This window comes from Otolemur garnettii, unplaced genomic scaffold (assembly GCF_000181295.1).
Source record: "Otolemur garnettii isolate 467f Iridium unplaced genomic scaffold, OtoGar3 scaffold00013, whole genome shotgun sequence".
NCBI classification, from domain to species: Eukaryota; Metazoa; Chordata; class Mammalia; order Primates; family Galagidae; genus Otolemur; species Otolemur garnettii.
Window position 1 is genome coordinate 30,898,661 of NW_003852408.1, and position 19,357 is coordinate 30,918,017.

Below are 19,357 nucleotides of genomic sequence, written 5' to 3' on the forward strand. Positions count from 1 at the left end.
TTTATAATAAAATAGATGTACTCAACAAAATAGGGCTGTTGGGGATATGTTGCCCTTGGATATGTGTTGCTGTACCTTGACTACAGCAAGAAATATTGATTTAACTGGCTTTAATATCAAGTCAGGTATTTGTTGACACGTGGAAATGAAAAATACCAAAACCATGAAAAGCTTGATATATAGGTCAAATCCCATTTCAGCTCACTCCACGGGATGGTGCAAAGTCTTCTGCTGTATTGGAACTGTGTTTTACTGATGCCCACATCACGGATGATGGGGATATTCATTATAATGGAATTTGCTGCACAAATGAATATTAGCACAGATTTCTATGTAGTACAGTTTGTTGTAGAAAGTATAGCAGGAAAAGAAATCATTGCATACCTAAGCTCTCCCTTCTCTCAACTTTGGAAATACATCTCTCTTTTTACCCAAGGTAGGCATGTTCTTTCTTTTCAACATCTGACTCCTCTTTGGTCCTCTCATAGTACCTAGTACAGAGCAGACACTCAGGAAACAAGCTAAGTGAATGCTTTGGTAACAAAGCAAAGGAGGGAAATTCAGAATATAAAATTTAGAAATTGACTCAAAATGAGAATAGCAAGCAGGGTTAGTCCTTACTACCCAGCATGCTCAGGGAATCTTGGGACCAGGGGATCCCCAGCTGGCTCTCTACTGTGCTAAGTGGTCACAGAGGCTTGTCTACAATGTCCAGCACTTAGCTCACACACTCCCACCCCTGGGGAACTCCACAGAGATTTTCCAATCATCATCGCTTCTCGGCGTTTTGGCTAAGATCAAGTGTGAGATTTTCCGATCATTAGTTGCCTGAAACTCCTTCAAGGTCCAAGAGCACAGCCTAAACAAGGTGGCCAGTAAGCAAATCCCATCCTCCTAGAAGAATGAAGGAAAGGGCCACTCTCTGGGACTGTGTGGGAGGCAATAAAAGCCGGGAAGGTTGGTTAGCCTGTAGCAGCCCAGGGAAAGGGAGTAAGTGCAGCCCCAGGATGGGACTGGCTCTTGCAGGCCGACCTAGAAGCAGTTTTTGAAACCTCAACTACATGACAAAGGCTGGGAGAAAACCCAAGAGAGATGTCAGAAAAGCCTATCAAGAGTGTCCAACTTCTTTTTTTCTCTGCCTCCACATTGGAAAAATAAGAGCTATCTTAGGCCACATGTCACAAAAACAAACACTAATGAAAGCTGATTAGCAAAAAAGGGGTCCGTGCATACTTTTCAATATCATACACCACAGATGAGCACAACAGTCCTCACAAAAGCAGCCCGAGGCCCACAGGCCACTGGTTGGACACCCCAGCACAAACACTACCTCCTCAAAGTTCTTAACTTCTCATTCCCGTTCCCTCTCCCATCCAGCAGCATGATTCCTTTAATGACCAAAGAGTTTCCTATAATTTTCTATAATGCAATCTTGGAATATTTTTTCTATCTTACAGTATTTTTCTTTGAGCTTTTTTAAAATTGAAAGCTAAAATACGCGTCAAATATACTAGTTTTGTTTCTATCTTAAAAAGATGTAAAACGGAACCACCGATTGAAGCCCAGGCATCCCCTTCTCCCATCAGAGGAATATGTCCTAGGAGTTAGCATCTAGGCTTCCAGAGATTCTAAACTGGGCACCAGGGGTTCCAGGGCAGAGAAAAGCCTGTCCATTATTACTGGATAAAATATAAGCAAACAGTTATCTGATGGTCTGGTAAGATTTGCTCCAGGAGTGGTATATTTTATAAACATTCCCATTCTTCATTTGAAAATATTTTAAATGATAAATTGGCTCCTCTTACAATGGAATGACCTGTGGTCATTAATTAATAACTTAGAAGCGAATCACAAAAGAATTTTTGAGTTAGTCAAATGACTTGCTCAATACATTTGATCTTCCAAATGACCGTTGACTGCGTAATAGCCACTGTTTCCATTTGAGAGCGGAGGGAGCTGAGACACAGGGATAGCACATCTGTTTACCCATGGTTAGACAACTACTACACCATAAAGCCATGTCTTAAATCCAATCTGTAGATCCCATATCTAATCCTCTGCTCACGTTTCTAACTACTCACAAGTTGTGTAGAGAGCTCAAATTTAACTTGTTGGACCCTTACAACTTGAAACTCCACTGCGGGGGAAATAGTTATCAACTGGCCAAGTTGGTGGTCATGTTCTTTCAAGATCCAAAGCCATTTTGGATGCTGGGACACGAGTGACACTATTTCTTCCTTACAAGATCTAGAAGGACTGAAGGAACATTAAAACAATTCTAAGACAAAAATGTGCACTCTCAAGGACTACAAAAATTCCAGAATTTAAAAACCAAAGACAGCTTTCTTTACTGGACAATAATGGGTTATAAACTCTGCAACAAAGTACCTTTTGGATATGAAATATTACTACTATTCTTTTCCATTCTTTCCTAAGCATCAAAACCTACAAAATGACAAACCAGGATTACCCTATTAAAAGACAACTTCAATTGTTCCTTTGTTCTAAGAAACTGTGTGTTCCGTACTGACTGGCAATACCTGTACCTTGATCTTCACATTAATTATGCATTTTCCCTACAAAATTGGCTGCCACACTACACCCTGTAAGTCAGATTTCAGAGCTGCCAAGAGAAATGTTCCAAATGGCTGACTTTTTAAAGACAACCTGTCAGTGCACCAAATAATTCTTTCGGGGTTTATCCCGATGTACTTTATGTCTCCCTTACACTTACACCTATAGCAATTATTACAGCTCTTTGCTGATGTATCATCTTACAGCTGAGGCCAAAGATTTTTTTTTCCATTCAACTCCTAATATACAAGTAATGAAATGCACAATTCCTTTGACAGCATCAATTTACTTACGGTGTTATTATTGCTTAATTCCTAACCCGATGTATGTGAAATACTCTGGTTCCTAGGGAGATAAGTAATTCTGCCCTAGTCCATACAACTTAAACAGTTTTATATTTTTAACTAAATAAGGATTTTCTTCCCTGAGGCTTCTTTTCATCAAATAATATCAATGCTTCATTTCCTTTAGTTAACACCTTATTTTAAGGAGGCTTGATTCCAAAATACATAAGAACATACACACGCAAGCGGTTCTGTACCAAGCCAAATGTTCCAGCCAAGTGCTCTCTTTTACCTGGCACTAAGTGACATTTTATAGAAAGCACAATGGTAACTATTCATTCTGCCAGCCTCCAAAAGATAGGCATGAACTACAAGCCAGAATGAAAAAAGCTTAAGCTTTGAAATCAGACAGCTGGCTTGGAATACCGTCTCTACCTCCACTGTCTCTATGACCTTGAGCAAACTACGTTTCCCCCTCAGAGCGATCGCATCTGAAAGATGGGGGTAACCAATTTACCTCAAAGGGGCTGTGAAAGTGAAATGAGAATTTTGCTGTAAAGAACCTAGCACATAACCTGACACATCAGTCGACAATAACAAAATGTTAGGTTTTTTTCTGCTTCTCCAAAAATTCCACTAGTAATTCACCTTCAATCTGTTACCTACGCATGAAAAATAACGTAAAGGATATGAGCTGTGGTGTTCTTTCTGGTAGCAAGGAATGGGAAATAGTTTAGGCATAGATAATTGCCAACATTTAGGTATATTCATATATTGAAATTTATGCAGTCATTCCAAATTTTTTTTTTTTGCAGTTTTTGGCTAGGGTCGGGTTTGAACCCTCCACCTCTGGTCTATAGGGCTAATGCCCTACTCCTCGAGCCATAGGTGCCACCCCCCAAAATATTTTTCAAATAATAACTCATAACAAGGAAAGCTTTACCCTAGAAAAAAGGGGAAAAAGTACAAGTGAAAATTTATATAATAATAATGGCTCACATTTACTGGGTTTATGCTATGGGCCAAGAATCATGCTATCTACGTGCATTATCTTATCACTACTTACAATAAACTTATGAGGTACATTCTACTATTATCCATATTTTATGGAAGTATAAATTGAGGTTTGGGGAGTTTAAGCAACTTTCAGTAACTACATAAGCAGTATAGCCAGGACTTGAATCTCAAACTATTTGATTCTAAAGCACTTTTAACTAGTAGGTCATACTGATTTCTTTAATAGAAACTTCCCATGTCTGCCATGAGCCTAGTTTAAAACACACCAATACACGTATACACATGCACTTTCAATCACACAAAAATAAATGCCTGGAAGGAAAACACATCAAACGCTAATAGCAATCACCTCCGAGTAGTGACATTGTAGCTGACTTTTAATTCACTCTTTAGCCATTTTCAGTATTTTCTAAATACAGCGAATACGCATTGTTATTACCATAAAAAATGTTTTTGTCGAAAAAGAAAATGCACGCATGCTTTGAAAAATATAAATTATTACACAAATACTCATATTTGTGTAGCAATAGCTTATTCCTTGACTTATTATAGGGTTGGCTTTGTCAGGGCTGTTATTCTTTTAAGTTATTTTTTTCTATCTGGCCCATGGCAAAAGACCTGTTAAAAAAACTATTTTGTACATGAAGATAAAATATAGCGCAGAAAGCACCGTATGTGTGATGTGACAGATATTTGACATGAATATCAAAAGTCACAGAATTTGTGGGAGAGAGAAAAAAAAACCCCTCTTTTCAAATGATACAGAATTTTCTGCTTAGAGAAACACATCCATTAGTGACATAATGCCATCAGGGCCTTCTCTGTCATGGTGGCATTAGTGATACTGTCATGGAGCCATTTACATAGGCACCAGCATCCTGTTTGGACATGCCTCAGCCTGACGAGTGTCTATCCCAGGAGGCATGAATATAACGACGTGTCGGAGTGACATGTAAGGAGTAATTTCCTGTCACTCTACCAATTTGTTTTAAGAGCAGTGATTCCACAAAGAGAAGCAAACGATGTATTGAACAGCTATTTGCCTGAACCAAACAAGTGCATACGAGTTCAAATCATAGGTGAGGTAGGATTTTATTCTGCTAGATTGTTTTTTTTTTCTTTTAAGAGAAATTAAAAATAAGTTTATTTATTTAGATATGATATTCAGCAAATGTTTCATCCAAAGAAAAATGAACGCCATCTAAATGTTACTCAAAATGACTCGTTCTTCACAATAGGGGCTCAATGGATGGAAGTAAGTGGGCCACAAATGAGTGTATTACTAATGCACCTGACCGAGTCTGTCCCAGACTACAGGAGAAAGATTATCAAAGTAGGTAAAAAAAAATAACTAATGAAATTCACATACTGGTGTCAAAAAGTCTCTTGTGGAAAGTCACAGGGCTCTACCTTTGGCCTGTCTTAGCATTTTATCAATGACAGAGAAAGTACCACTTTCAAACATTCCATTGATAAATAAGTGATTTTTAAATCACTAATAAATGGAATTAGAAAATTAGAATTCAAAACTGTCTTGACAAAGAGGAAAAGTCATTTGACAAAGAGAGAAAATCTAACAAGGATCAACAGAAAGTCCTCTACATAGGCACACGCCAACCTGCTAAGTAGAGAGCAAGGGAGATTGCAGAGGCTTTGCAGCAACTGTTAAGAACGAAAGAGCTAGAAGTTTTATTTGACTTGGTATAGGAACCGACAATGTGCTGCTCCTGATTTACAAGGAAAGCCAACAAGATATTTGACTAGCTTAATAAAACAAGGGTGCCCTGATGAAGGGGGTTAACAGCAGCCCTGAGTTTTCTACTGCTCAGAGTACCCAGCATGGTGCTGCGTTCAAGATGCCCCATTTCTAAGATGGCCTGGGCAGAATGGTGGGCACCCAGAGGAGTGTTAACAGCTTAAGGAAGAGCAGTTAAGAGAACTAGGATCATGTAACCCAGAAAGGAGACAACCGTGAGGAGGAGATACAGTTGCTATATCTGAAGAGCTACACACAGAAGGGGCAGGTTTATTCCCTGGCATTCCAAAAGGTGGATGGAAGACTAGCAGGGAAGCTGCACCAGGAGGAAGAAGCTCTAAAAATACAGAGTGCCTAAAACATGTATACACATTATAAGAAAGGAAAAAACTCCATTAAAATTGTAACACTAAATATATACCAATAACATTTGTTACCTTGCATATTATATCTTATATCTCCTGTAACTGCAGAAGCCAAATGTGACTTAAGTATTATTATTTTAATTTTATGTTTTATTAAGACAGAGTCTCTTTGTTGCCCTTGGTAGAGTGCTGTGGTATCATAGCTCATAGTAACCTCAAACTCTTGGGCTCAAGAGATCCTCTTGATTCAGCCTCCCAAGCAGCTGGGACTATAGGCAACGACCTCGATGACTGGCTAACTTTAGAGATGGGGTCTCGCTCTTGCTCAGTTGGTCTCAAACTCCTGAGCTCAGGCAATCCACCTGCCTTGGCCTCCCAAAGTATGAGGATTACAGGTGTGAGCCACTGTGCCCAGCCTGAGTATTATAACTTTAGTACAGATGTTCCTTTCTTAAAATAGATATACATTTTTTTTTGCACCCTCTGTATTTTTGCTCACCTGTGCTTGGTAATGAGACCTGGTCCAAATACAAGTCAGACGAAGTCCAACGATAAAGGGGCTTAAGATCTAGGAGGATAGCAGAATGCTGTCAGTGGTGTTACATGGCATCAGAAAATCATAAACTCCCCATCGCTGAATAGGTTCAAATGGCAATGAGGATAATGTGGAAGGGACGCCGGCATTTGCTTGGACCTCAGGTCACAGCATCCATGATCCCTTTCCAACATCCACATCCTACGCTTCCAACTTCTTCTTTGTAACTCTCATGAAGATACCACCAGCACATTTATGTAAGCAATACCTAAATAAGCCTGACCTTAATAAACGAGAAAAAACCTGTAAATTTAAATGCAATCCAGAAATTCTACAAAAGTTTGGAAATTATAAATTACTGTTGCCATGGAAACCTTAGTTGATCTCATCCACAACAGCTGAGACAATTCTTGCTCAGGGACGACCAGAACAATAAGTGAGTTTGTATGTTCAGTGCCACAAACCAGCACTAAGTGACATTTCCAATGCCCTTATTTTTAATTTTTGAGGCAGTCAATTTACATTTCCTCCTCGATGTTCATGATTTTGACATGACACTAAATGGAGGCTATGGTATTAGAGTGGGGTGACCAGTTGCTTCAAGGGCCAAGGAGATCACTGGAAACACTGAATCCACTATTCAGATTTCACAGGGGAAATAAGTAGGAAAAGACAAAGACCTGCCAGATCAGGACATCTGCAGTCGCAGTAGCCAGCACCATAGCTTCCATTTCCCCCTTTAAAAATGATCGGACTGCCCACATTCCTGCAATAAACACTTGTGGATCAGAAGTGCAGTGCGTAGGATCAGACTGTTTCACTGCTGTTTACAGCACTTCAAAAGAATGGGTTTCCTCAGCTCTGTATAAGGTGTCATTATGATCCATGAAAGTCAGCCCACACTGAGAATAACATTGCCTCCAATCAAAATCAGTCTTCCTTTAGTACACTAAAGCCTTTTCCCTCTTCTTGTAAACAGCAAATGCTATAACAAAAGAACTTCCCAAACACCCACAGTTAAGGGAAAGAATGGCTCCAACAAAATTAGTGTGAAAAATCTGTCCCCGGTGTCTAATTTGTATATGAATCTTCCTTCTCAGGGTATTTTACTGGCTTTCTTTATTTGCCATTTATCAGCAAAGAATAGAAATAAAAGTTTATTTTGATGGCAGTACACCTGACTATTCAGAGATTCAAAACCCTGCTTTGTTAATTGTTACACTCTTCCGGCAGAGGATGTAAACACGCCTTTTTTCCATGGCTTCATGCTGTACCCATAATCTCAAATGAGTGTTTTTCACAAATGCAAATCATTAGGCAGGACAGGACTTACGCAAAATGTGAAGGCAACATCTTTCTGGTCTTTTTTTCACCCCTGGTTGGGTAAACTCTGGGCCCCTTGACCCAGATTTCATACCTTCTTCCTTTTTAGGCTCAGGGAAGGGTCTATAAAATTATTCAAATTCAACTTGAGACGTATAGGTCTAATAAATTCAGCTTACCACTTGCATAGCATTTGCATTTCAGTCCCCGGTGCTGGGCACTTTATCTTTTATCTTATTTACTCATAACAAAATCATAATAAAACAGTGGTATCATTAATGTCACTTCATACGTAAGAAAACTGAGGTTCAGGAAGATGAAATTCATATATACAGCAACTGATGATGAGTCAAGGTCCGGTCTTTCAGGTGCCTAAGCTTGTCTTCTTTTCCTTCTAATCCATCCTGGACGTAGGAAAGAGAAGAGAATTTGCATGATGTATGCTCTCCCATATTAGAGAGCAAGAAAGAGAAAGTGCCCTTGGCAGTAGTATGGATTTTGAAAGCCTACCACAAAGGCAGCCACTTTTCTCAGCCGCACATAAGGCCAACCTTCCCACTAGAGACAAACACACAGACATATCACAGTTTAAGGAAATCAGCCCTATCCTTGCCTTCCCCTTCTCCTTCCAAGTTGTACATGTGGTGCCAATGGGACCCAGAGATCAGTAGGGCAGCCAATTAATGAGCCATGTTTGGTGTCAGGGGTCTGGACCAAGGAATAGCCAGTATCTAGGCCAGTTATTCAATTCCACAAGTTTCCTGACCCTTGCTGGCAGGTGTCAGTATTGAAGAGCCCCATAGCTCAGGACATGACCATCCCAAGAAGTCTTGGAGAAACATACAGGATTTCTACACAAAAACTCCAAGCTGGGACTTGGGAATATAGGAGCCCTGTGTAAAAGTGAAAACTTGGTTACCCAAGAGTGAGGCTGGGTTAGGGCTACCTGGGTAAACTGTGTGGTCAATCCAATGGTGAGTCACTGGGTCAGATGAAAGTGACCACACCAGGGTGGCCACCTCTCTTCTCAAGCCATTTTCCCCAGATGTGTGACTTTCAAACTTTTATTTTTAGCATATGAACCTCTCCTCTAAACAAAATCTTATACAAATACCTCCTATGCAAACCAAAGACACATCAGCTGCCCAGACTGAAACCAAGAAAGGAAGTTCCCCTCAGAAGAGTTCAACAGAGTAAACACAGTGCGCAGGCCACCGCCAGGGAAACGCACAGTCACACTGTCTAGCCACTTCACCGGACTTTTCTCTTCAGAGTCCTGCTTCTTCCCACCCCTTCCTCCAGGAGGGTTTCTCCCTCCTGCTCCAACCTGATCAGTTCTCCACTGTGAACACACAAAGCTCTGCGTCCTCTCAGGGCATAACACACTGTCTTACAGGCCTTTCTGGCAGCCCTTATGCCCTCTGGGGCCACCTGGTTAGCAACAGCTGCCCTCACTGCCTTAAGGCACAGCTAACTTCTGTAGAGCACTTACTTGTTGAGCACTTCATTTTGCCTGACGTACAATGACTATATGATGAGCACATGATTGAGACTCAAGACTCACTGATTCATTAACTTGGTCAGAATCCTAGAGCTGGAGAGTAGGGAGTAGGGACGTAGCCTGGTAGGAAGGCACAGTGGCAAGAAAAGGGACCTCAGAGACCTGGCTCTCAGTGTTTCACCTGGTGCCTCACAAGTAGGAGGTGTCCAGGGACCGTCACTCCACTTTCCCTTCCCTTGCTTGCTCTTCCTGTCTATCTCAAATCCTCTTGCCCACACCACAGGAATTCCCGTTTCCCACTCCTGATGGAGACTGGGTAGGCCTGGGGGGACGGTGTTCTTTAATAGCACTTTCCACTCCATCACATCACATGTATGACTCCTCAGAATCTGTCTCTCTGATTCTGAATCTTCCTTAAAACACTCAGTACCTTTGGATTGCAGAAACAGCACCTACCACTTCTCTGTACCAATTGGGCTGGCTCAGTCATTTGGAAAGCTCATGGGCTCAGCTCCCGCAGGACTCAGCTCCTGGTAATGAGGAGATGTTCTACCACGACACTGTCCAATAGAACTACAACATGAGCTGTGCATTCAAACCAAAGAAATATGCAAAAACAACTTTAATAATATATTGTTTTTAACCCACAATATCCAAAATACTGCTGTTTTAACATATAATTATCCAAAATACTGCTGCTTTAACATGTAATTAATATTAAAGCTTTTCACATGAGCTGTTTCCCATCTTTCTTTTCAGATAAAGTCTTCAAAACCGTGGTGTATTTTACACTTACAGCACATCTCAACTTGGACTAGCTCATTAGCCCCACGTCGCTAATGGCTACAGTACTAGACAGCACAGTCGTGCAATCTCTTCTTTGTTCCCATCCCCCCGTCATTCCTTTCTTAAACAACTCACTTCCTTTAGTGGGGATGATATGAGCCAGTGGGGACAGTGGGGACCAGGATCTTAGAGGACACTTTGCTACACTCCCAGGCCACAGGGAGCTTAGATTTTAACCTAAAGATGCAGAAACTCTGCTGAAGGACCTTAAGCAGTGGAGTCAGGACCAGATTTGCCTTTTAGAATGGCAGCCGTGTGCAGCATGGATTTGGAGGCAGGCCAGGCAGAAGGCAGAGACCCCAGGAGCAAGGCCACTGCGACCATCATCGGAGAAGGAGGAGGGCCTGAGCCATGGCAGTCACGATAGTAATGGTATAGAGAGGAAAGAGCATATTCAAGAGAGTTTGAAAATAGTCTCTATAGGGCTTGGTGGCCAATAAAATGTAGGGTTTGAAAAAAAGGGAGAAGTCTAGAAAAACTTCCAGATTTTTAGTTTGGTAAACAAGTTTCAGGCATTGAGATAGAGAACACAGAAAGAATAGGTGGAATTAGAGCTGGGGAAGTGAGGTTTTAAGCTTGTTGAGTCTAAGGTACCTGGAGAACTGGGGGGTGGAGCTTCAGGGGCAGACATCAGATAAGAGTTCAGGGTTGGAGACGCAAATTTCTGATGGAATCAATGGCATTTAAGTGGCAGCAGAAAACAGCGGACAAACAAGCTACTCCAGGGCAAATGTGAAGAGGGAGCAGGGGGCTGAAGGCCGAACTGAAGGCAGTGCTGAGGTCTGGAAGGAGAGGACCCTGAACAGAAGGCCAAAATGGTGCAGTTGGGCAACAGGGAAAAAAACAACTGGGAGAGAGGGATGACTCAGAAACAGGTGGGCAACACTTCAGGAAGCAGAGCAGATGTCATACAAAGGTCAGGAGAGAAAGGAGAATCTTGGACAATAGAACTGGTGGCTTGAGAACAGAGGCAGCCAGGACGAGAGGCCAGGACTGCAGGGGCTCAGAGGTGAAGAGGAGGAGGAGGTGCCGGGCATGCGTGAGGACCCGCGCTTCAGGAGCTGCCTGCTGAGACCAGGGATGAGGCAGAACATAACCAAACCAGGAGAGGGGACCATGGGGACTTCGTCTGTCTTGTTCTCTGTTTTCGTAAAGGATGAGAAAGACTTAGGTATGCTCATGTGCTGGAAGAAAAGGATGGTTGAGACTCTGAAGAAGAGATAATGGAACAAGGTCCTTGAGGAAGCAAGAGTGGATGGCATCAGGGAGGATTAAGCTCAGACCGAAAGGAGGGAAGGGGAGAAAGAAGGGAAAGAAGAGCGAGGAGCCTGACACTTACGGAGAAGACGGAACATGGCCACGGCAAAACTGTTTGCCCTCAGTTAGAAACACAAATGCAGTATAATTACACGTGCAGGCTTTTTCTGTAATAGTACTACATATCATTGATAAAATCAGCTGAACCCAGAAGAAGGCACTGGAGCTCCAGGTCTGTGGTCTTGGTACATTACCAAACCTCCCTCAACACCACCTCAGGGGATACTCATCATCCGGACAGAAAACAGCATTGTTTGTAGCCAGTGGCTCCTCTGGCTGGTCAGTGTCTGTGCAGAACTGATAGGTGAGTATTTTCAGTGTCACTGTGCCTTACTTCACAGGGTGCTGTGGGAGAATGTGGGAGCTTCAGGGTCAGACAGCAAACAGGTTCACTTGCCGCTTATCAGTTCTACAGATTGGAGCAAGTTACAGGACTTCACTGAGCTTCAGAGTCAGGGTACATAATCCCCACCCTATCTCGGTGAGGCTTAAATGGGATGATCAGTAAGTGACAACCATGATGATGACGATGATGATGGTGATGGTTCACTTGGTTCTGAATCTTTAGGAACTGGGTGCTGCTAACAATAAATTAGCGTTTTGCAGTAATTGGCATCGTGATCCCTACGGAGAATTAAAGAATCAACCTCAGCGTTAGAAAGGGACTTTAAAATCCAACGGCCACCCCATGTTTGCATCTTTTCCTCACCACCGTGTATACACAGTGTCTGCTCTCAAACGCTGGGCTTGAAACCTGTTCTATAAATTACAAGTTATTCAACCTTTCTGGATTTCAATTTTGCTCCTCAGTAAAATGGAGGGGGGGGAGTAAAAAGAGTATATATGTCACAGCACTGTTTTGAGGATGAAAGGAAAAAATGCATATAATTAAATAAGATATGGCCTGGTATGGGCTCTGCTCAGACATGTTCAGCCTCCTGAAATAGGAGGGCAACTTTCCTTATGTTAACCCCAAATCGATCTTCCTGAAACTTACAACCACTGGTCCTAGCTGTGTAGCCCACGGGAAAAGGACCAGAGAACCAGGACGAGAGTTCACGTTAACGGTGTGTTTACTCCTTTATTCAGCTCTGCTAGGTGCACTGGGCAGCATATCCCACAGATGGCTGGCTGCTTGGGAACACAGCTGGGAAAGACCTCTCATTATTTACATTACTATGAAAGTGTCAACCTTCAGTGGCACTTTCATATTGCAAGAGGCCTTTTGGAGCATTCTAAGTGGGCTGGATGCTACCCAGGAACGCACTGGTTATATTGCTTCCAAGATTTATTTTGTGCTTTATTTCATAGTCAGTTCAGCACTTGGCACCACACATAATTATTGCAGGTATCTGTATATCCATTATCGAACACTACAGATCACCAGTACCCAGGACAGTCCGAGCTTGGGGAGCAGTGGTAGTGTAACAGTATTGACGCGAGAGCCAAAAAACCCTGGAATTCACCTGTCACCCCCACATCCTTATAATCCTAGTAATAGCTATTGAGATCTTACCAAATCCTTTCATTTTATTTATTTTAATGAGAAAGAGCCTCAAGCTGTCATCCTGGGTAGAATGCTGTGGCATCCATCACAGCTCACAGCAACCTCCAACTCCTGGGCTCAAGCGATTCTCCTGCCTCTGCCTCCCAAGTAGCTGGTACCGCAGGCGTCCACTACAACGCCTGGCTATTTTTTGGTTGCAGCCGTCATTGTTATTTGGTGGGCCCAGGCTGGATTCGAATCCGGCAGCTCAGGTGTATGTGGCTGGCACCTTAGTCACTTGAGCCACAGGTCCCAAGCTCCAAATCCTTTCAAAATCAGCTCAAACAACTGTCACTCTAGGACCCACCCCCCTCTCCCAATAGGAGGAAAATTTCTTCTGGAAGATCTTGTAGACCTTGGCTTTTCATTTGTTATTTCTCCTACTAGACTACATTTCCCAGCAGAAATGGTGCCTTGTACAAAGTTAATCTTACTAAACAATGAAATTCTGTCTGGAATACAACATGACAGACTCTTCCCTGCATCACCTTTCACCCTCAGGTAGATTCTACAGATTATTTCTTTTTAATTTACAAGGATGCTTGTAAATGAAAAGGTTGACCAGCGCTGCAATGCAGTCTAAAATTTTAGGGCTGATTAGCTGAACTTTTCTATAACTGATAACTTTAGCCTAATTGTTTTACGTATGAAATACTGGCATAAAGCCTGAATGCTTTTATTTTTGCTCACTACTGGGACCCATCACTCCACCTTAAAATAACTACAGGCTTCTTAATTCCAACTCACAACTGCCAGACTCCATCATTATCTCAACTCTGGGAAATGCCGAGTCCTCAGAATTCTCACAGCTGATGAATGGAGAAGCTGATTAGAACCACTGAAGAAAAATGGGAAAAAATCTCCTTGACAGATGCCTCCTTCAAATGCTTGTCCCTTTTATCCAATGTCAACATTAATTTCTATGCTAACAAATGTTTATTGAGGTCATGACTAGGTGTCAGGCTGTGAGTTAGACCCTGGGGATCCAATGGTGTGTACTCCAGAGAGTCAATGTTGAAGCCCATCATTAAGAAGACAAAACATTCACCCTTATACTCATTGCACAGGTGATATTTATCAGTGCTTGCTATGACCAATGGCCCATTAAGTGTTCAAAGACAGAATATAAAGCACACCAGGTACACCAGTGCCCTCAAGGAACTCACAACCTAGTTGAGAAAACAAGAATGAAGCATACACAGTGTGAAAGAGGATCTCATGGTCTAAAGGAAAGATGAAGACAAAGGGCAGAAGAAACCAGTGAGAGTAACATGATCAGGGCGGGCAGACCTGAACTTGAAGAATGTGGTTAGGTCAGAGAAAACAGGAAAAGGCATTCTAAAAGACAGAGCATGAACCAAAGGATACAAGTGGAAATGAGCAGGTCATTCTAGAAGCACAGTGAGATCCAACTAGTAGGAACAGAAGATTCACGTTGGAAAGAAGCAGAAAATAAAGTTGGTGAGTTAATCTGGGACAAGACTGTGAGTTACATTAAAACCAGGTAGAGAGGCTGGACGACGTGGGAGGCCACAGAAAGTATTTGCAAAGTATTTGCACTAGCTTTAGAATCAGAGAAACCAGAGTTCAAGCAGTGTTTCTGTGAGACAATCCTTGGAGAAGGGATCTAAGGAAGGCTGATGTGGCAGAAGTGTGCAGAATGGGGAAACTCAATTACAGAGAGGCCAAGATGCAGATCGTACTCATCTTAGAAAACAGTGATGGCCGAGGGCCTAGGATCTAAAAGGGAGAGTGAAGAATTAAAAGGAAAGAGGGGGGCTAGCTCAAGCTTAACAAAGGAAGAGTTAACAGGACTGGATGGCCAGTTTCATAGTGGCAATTAGAGAGGAAGAGTCAGGGATGGTTGGCTTCTAGATCCAGTATCAGTGATGAAGAGAATGCTAAAAGTATCAAGAGAAGGAGAAGTCTTTTCATCCTAAAAGGAATAAGTTCCGCAAAGAATATGAAAGGTTAGTTATCAGGCAGACTGACAGCGGGGTGTCTATCATGAACAGTCCACTAATTAAGCAAGTGGATAAATGAGAATGGGATTTGATCAGTACTAGAGATAAAGATCTGTATGATGTAAGGACAGATAACATCACATTTAAGAATTTTTTATTAGAAAATAAAAATACTGGCTACTAAACACAAATAATAAAAAGAATAAAAATAGGAGAGGGAAATATATCTTTACAGACTATTTTTCTCAACTATGGTACTTAGGGGATCCTATCCATTACCACAACAGTGAACGAATAAACTTCTGTAGAAATTCAACATATGGTCTATTTACATAACAAGCATCACAATTCCAAATTAGCCATTTTGATGTGTCAAGGAAGTAACACCTTCATAGCAGACTACTTCAAAAAAAAAAAAAAAGAAAGAAAGAAAAAAGAAAGGTTTGTTTCTCTTCTATAATTATGTTTACTGGATTTTTAACTGTTTGTATCATGAAAATCGTATTTTAATTGTGTAATTATACTCTAAGGTAGAACAGTGCTGGAATGAATTGATTAATTGAATTATGTACAACCATTCAGAGACTAAGAAATAGGCCCAATCACTTGTAGCTGTCTACATGCTATATCTACCCTCATGTCCTGTGTCACACTTGTAAAATCTGCTGTTCTTTGTACAGAAATTTTAGCAAATATATGGTCTAAATATCAGAGGCAATTACGAATATAAATGCTACAAAAGAGGATTAAGAAGGAAGCACTGTGGAGCAGAGTCTGAGCAGGACCTGTCCAATGCACACGAAACACACTCTGCTCTTGCCACATGGCAAGGCAGGCGGTAGCAACCAGCATCTCACCATGAACAGCCTCTACCGCTTTCATCCTGTCAAAACTGTAACCAGAAGTTCTTATCCGGGCTCACCTCCTAAGATACAGACTGAAACTGTGTAACAGTAACGGAGTAAGCCTACCTATGCACCTTCAACATACATGCATCGGTGAATGATAGCACAATTTTCTGACTGCAGACTGAGGAACTGATAAGAATTAGGAGCAAAGGCGAGATATTTCTAAAGCTTAACTTCTCATGGAAAGCACTATCATTTACATGGCAAAGGTGATCTGGTCCGGAAGATGCTGCAGACTGGCAGTGCTTCAAAGACTGCAATGGTGCGGCCAAAGTATTTTCTTTCCCCGATCGTTACTGGCATGGCAGAGCAGCTTCACAAGCTGTAATAACCTCTCTTCACAATGGCCTCTTGAAAATCAGTGCAAGCAGAGAAACTATCAACTGAAGACTCCCTAAAACAAAATGAATACAAAAGGAGTCTTGCTCATTTTGCCTGTCTAAATGTGCACATTAAACTAAGTTGCTTCTTAGGAAATTGTTTAATATTTTCAAGGATTAAAGAAAGAAAATTGCCAATTAATACACTCCTTTCCCTGATGTTCAGTTTTTACTAACCTCTCAAATACTCTCTGCATTCAAGTGATTGTATTTTTATGCAAATTATCTTTTGAGGCTGGTCTCTAGCTTGTGGGAGTGTGTCTGTGTGTGCGGATTTAAAGCCACACATACAGAATTTGACATGTTTTCTGTTCCGCTCCTCCACAAAATAGGTTTTAACACAGCTTGAGTGTATTCCAAAACTCTAATTAGAGACTGCAGTATTTGTCTTGTCCAAATAGATCATTCCCAAAGTTGATTTTTCCCCATTTAAATTCCAGCAAATATTATCAAACACAGATATTTTTAAACATAGTTACTAGATAAAATTGCTCCCATCTAACAACACGTTGCTTTCTGCTTAAGTAACACAATTTCATAAGGCCTATAAAATACTTTATCCAGAAGGCAACTTTGTACTTTGTTTTTAGAGTATCTTTCAAAAGAATTGGTTGTGTTACTTGAATGGTCCCCCTCCTGCCCCGCCTTCCCCCCAGAATGAAGCGATTTTCACTTCCTGTCCTTTCTTTCCCCTGCCATATTACACATCTGCTTAATCTCTGCAAAACAGACTCAATCACAGTGGCAGTGAATTGTTTCTATAAGACAAACTAAAACAATGTTGTAAAGGTCACACGACCCTACTCTTTCAAATACTAGCATAGACCCACTTTCTCTGTACTGGTTCTAAAATTTCTGAGTTGTTTTTTCATAAAGTTGGGGGGGGCGGCGGTAAATACTTAAATGTCCTAATTTTTTTTTTTAAATAAGCAGGTGAAAATACTACACGTAACATTTTATGTAAGGAAAGAAGCTATGTTTGAAGCTCAATGGCTTTCATCAGTTCTCAAGCTACAAACCATGTAGTAAACGCAAAGAAAAATGCTGTACATAAAGAATCTTTAATGAAACTGTCAGGTCTCCGAATCCTTGATAGGCGCTAAAACCAGGATCGCTGAAAACTGAAAAGCTTTTCAAGTTCACAAACACATACATCGAGCTCCTCACCCTACCCCCACCCGGATAACTGGAAACCTCCACTCGCAAAGATGGGAGGTTTCTTTCCTGCCCATGCCTAGGGAAAGTCTCGGCCCGGCACCCCCTGCGTCTGCAGAAGGCGTGAGCCGCGGAGCAGAGTGCGATCGAGCAGGGCAACCTTCGGAGACCCGCCAAAGTCAAGCCAGTCGGGAGAGCGGGAAGAGCCCTCTCGGCGCCTCCGAGATAGCCCAGTCTTCGGCTCCCGTCCGCCTCCTGCCGAGTCCGCGGTGTACCCGACCAGATGCGGCGGCACGACCCCTTCCTCGCGCGGCCGGGGCGCTCGGCGTCTACTCCTGTCACCTGCCCCTGCCATCGCAGCGTGTATGCGACGCGCGGGCCCCGGGCGCCGAGGGGCGTGGGTTTCTGGGCTCCCGCTCCCCACCAGGAGCTGGGGGCGGGATGGTCCCGGCCGACTCGGGCGGGCAGCACCGCAGCTCAGAGCCAGAAGGCGGCGGGCGGCGGCGGAGCTCGCTGGGTTTGGTACTGGATGGGGCGCCCGCGCGGGAGGAGGGCAGGAGAGGGACCACGGCTGCAGGCGATTCGGATCCGCGGCCGGCTGGCCTACGTCGGAGCGCGGCGGCCACACGCCCGCCCCCGGGCGCGCAAATGTGAGCCCGAGCCACCGCCTCTTGCCGCTCGCCCGACCCGCCCGCGAAAGAAAAGACGGCGACCTCCGCGTCCGGTCCGCGCCGCCAGTCCGCGTCGGCGCCGAGCGCGGGCCACACCCAGCGCCCCGGGAGGCGGCGGGGGCTGGGCGCCGGGCTGCGGAACGAGCCGCCCGGCCGGAGTCTCCGTCCCGGCCGCGTAGGCCCGCCGCGTCCGCCCGCGCCCCGCGCCCCGGGGCCGGACCGGCTGGCGCAGAGCGGGTCCCGGCAGGCGGCGGCGGGGGTCCCAGACTTACCTCTGTGCCGAGCGCCCGCCGCTCCGTCCCAGGCAGGGGCCCGGGGGCGCGGTCCCTGGGGAGGTGGCGCGGCGGTGGCGGCCCCTGCAGCGCGGAGGGCCGGCCGAGCGGGAGCCGCTGCCTGGGCCGCGCGCCGTCCGGAGCTCGCCCCGCGCTGCCGGCGCTCGCGGCGGAGAGCGCAGCCGGCTCGGCCCCCGGACTGGATTCCTTCACTGACACAACTCCGGCTCGGCCGCTCCACGCAGGGACACTCCCGCCCCTCGCCGCTGCCCCCGCCCGCCGGCCCGCCGGCCAGCCCGCCCCTCGGTGTCACTCACCAGGCGCACACACCCCGAGCCGGCGCCCCTCGCTCCCGCTCGCACACACGGCGCTGCTCACGCCTCTCTCGGGTTTTGTATCCGCTCACACGCACGTTCTGACACAGATCCCTTCCCTCCGCACGCCCTCCCTAGCTTCTTTCCCACCCCAGCTCCTTTCCCACCCCACTTTCTAGAAGAATCCCCGTACAGCTTCCGCACTTTGCTTGCTTGCCCCACACCAACCTTCTCGCCTTTCCCTCAAACCTCTACTTCACTGAAAGTCCTCCTGTTACTGAAAGATTTTGTCATCACCCGCACGTGTTACAAGAGAATTGTCCTCTTCTGCCCAGGGAAATGAACTTTGCTCCCCCCGGCACTGTCTGCAAATGCAAGATGCTTCTCTTTTTTAGACTGTAGTAATGCTTTCTGGAGCAGAGCCAAGCTCAAAATGTAAACAAAGGGAGCCTATTCGGAAGTGACCTGAAAAATCAGGCTCCGAAGAGGCGCCGGGGCTCGGACTGAGCCTGGAAACCCGGCTACCCTGGGGCGCTGGGCCCCCTCCCTGGGCGGCCGGGCTCCACACTGGCTCTAAACGTGTGTGCGGTAACCAAGTTACAGATAGGTGGTTGCTGCCTGGGAGTACA

At 44.2% G+C, this 19,357-nt stretch overlaps 1 protein-coding gene across 5 annotated transcripts in view; it reads right to left on the reverse strand.

Moving 5' to 3' along the window:
- Positions 1–19,005, reverse strand: part of SPATS2L (spermatogenesis associated serine rich 2 like) — a 167,702-nt gene extending 148,697 nt beyond the window's left edge. For 2 of the 5 annotated variants that reach the window (XM_012802228.2, XM_003785045.3), the window contains exon 1: positions 18,732–19,005. The gene's annotated coding sequence lies outside the window, so the exon portion shown is untranslated. Of the gene's footprint in view, positions 1–18,414 lie in introns of all 5 variants that reach the window. The other 3 variants (XM_012802229.1, XM_012802226.1, XM_012802227.2) reach the window with 2 other exon arrangements.
- Positions 19,006–19,357: the final 352 nt, after the last annotated feature.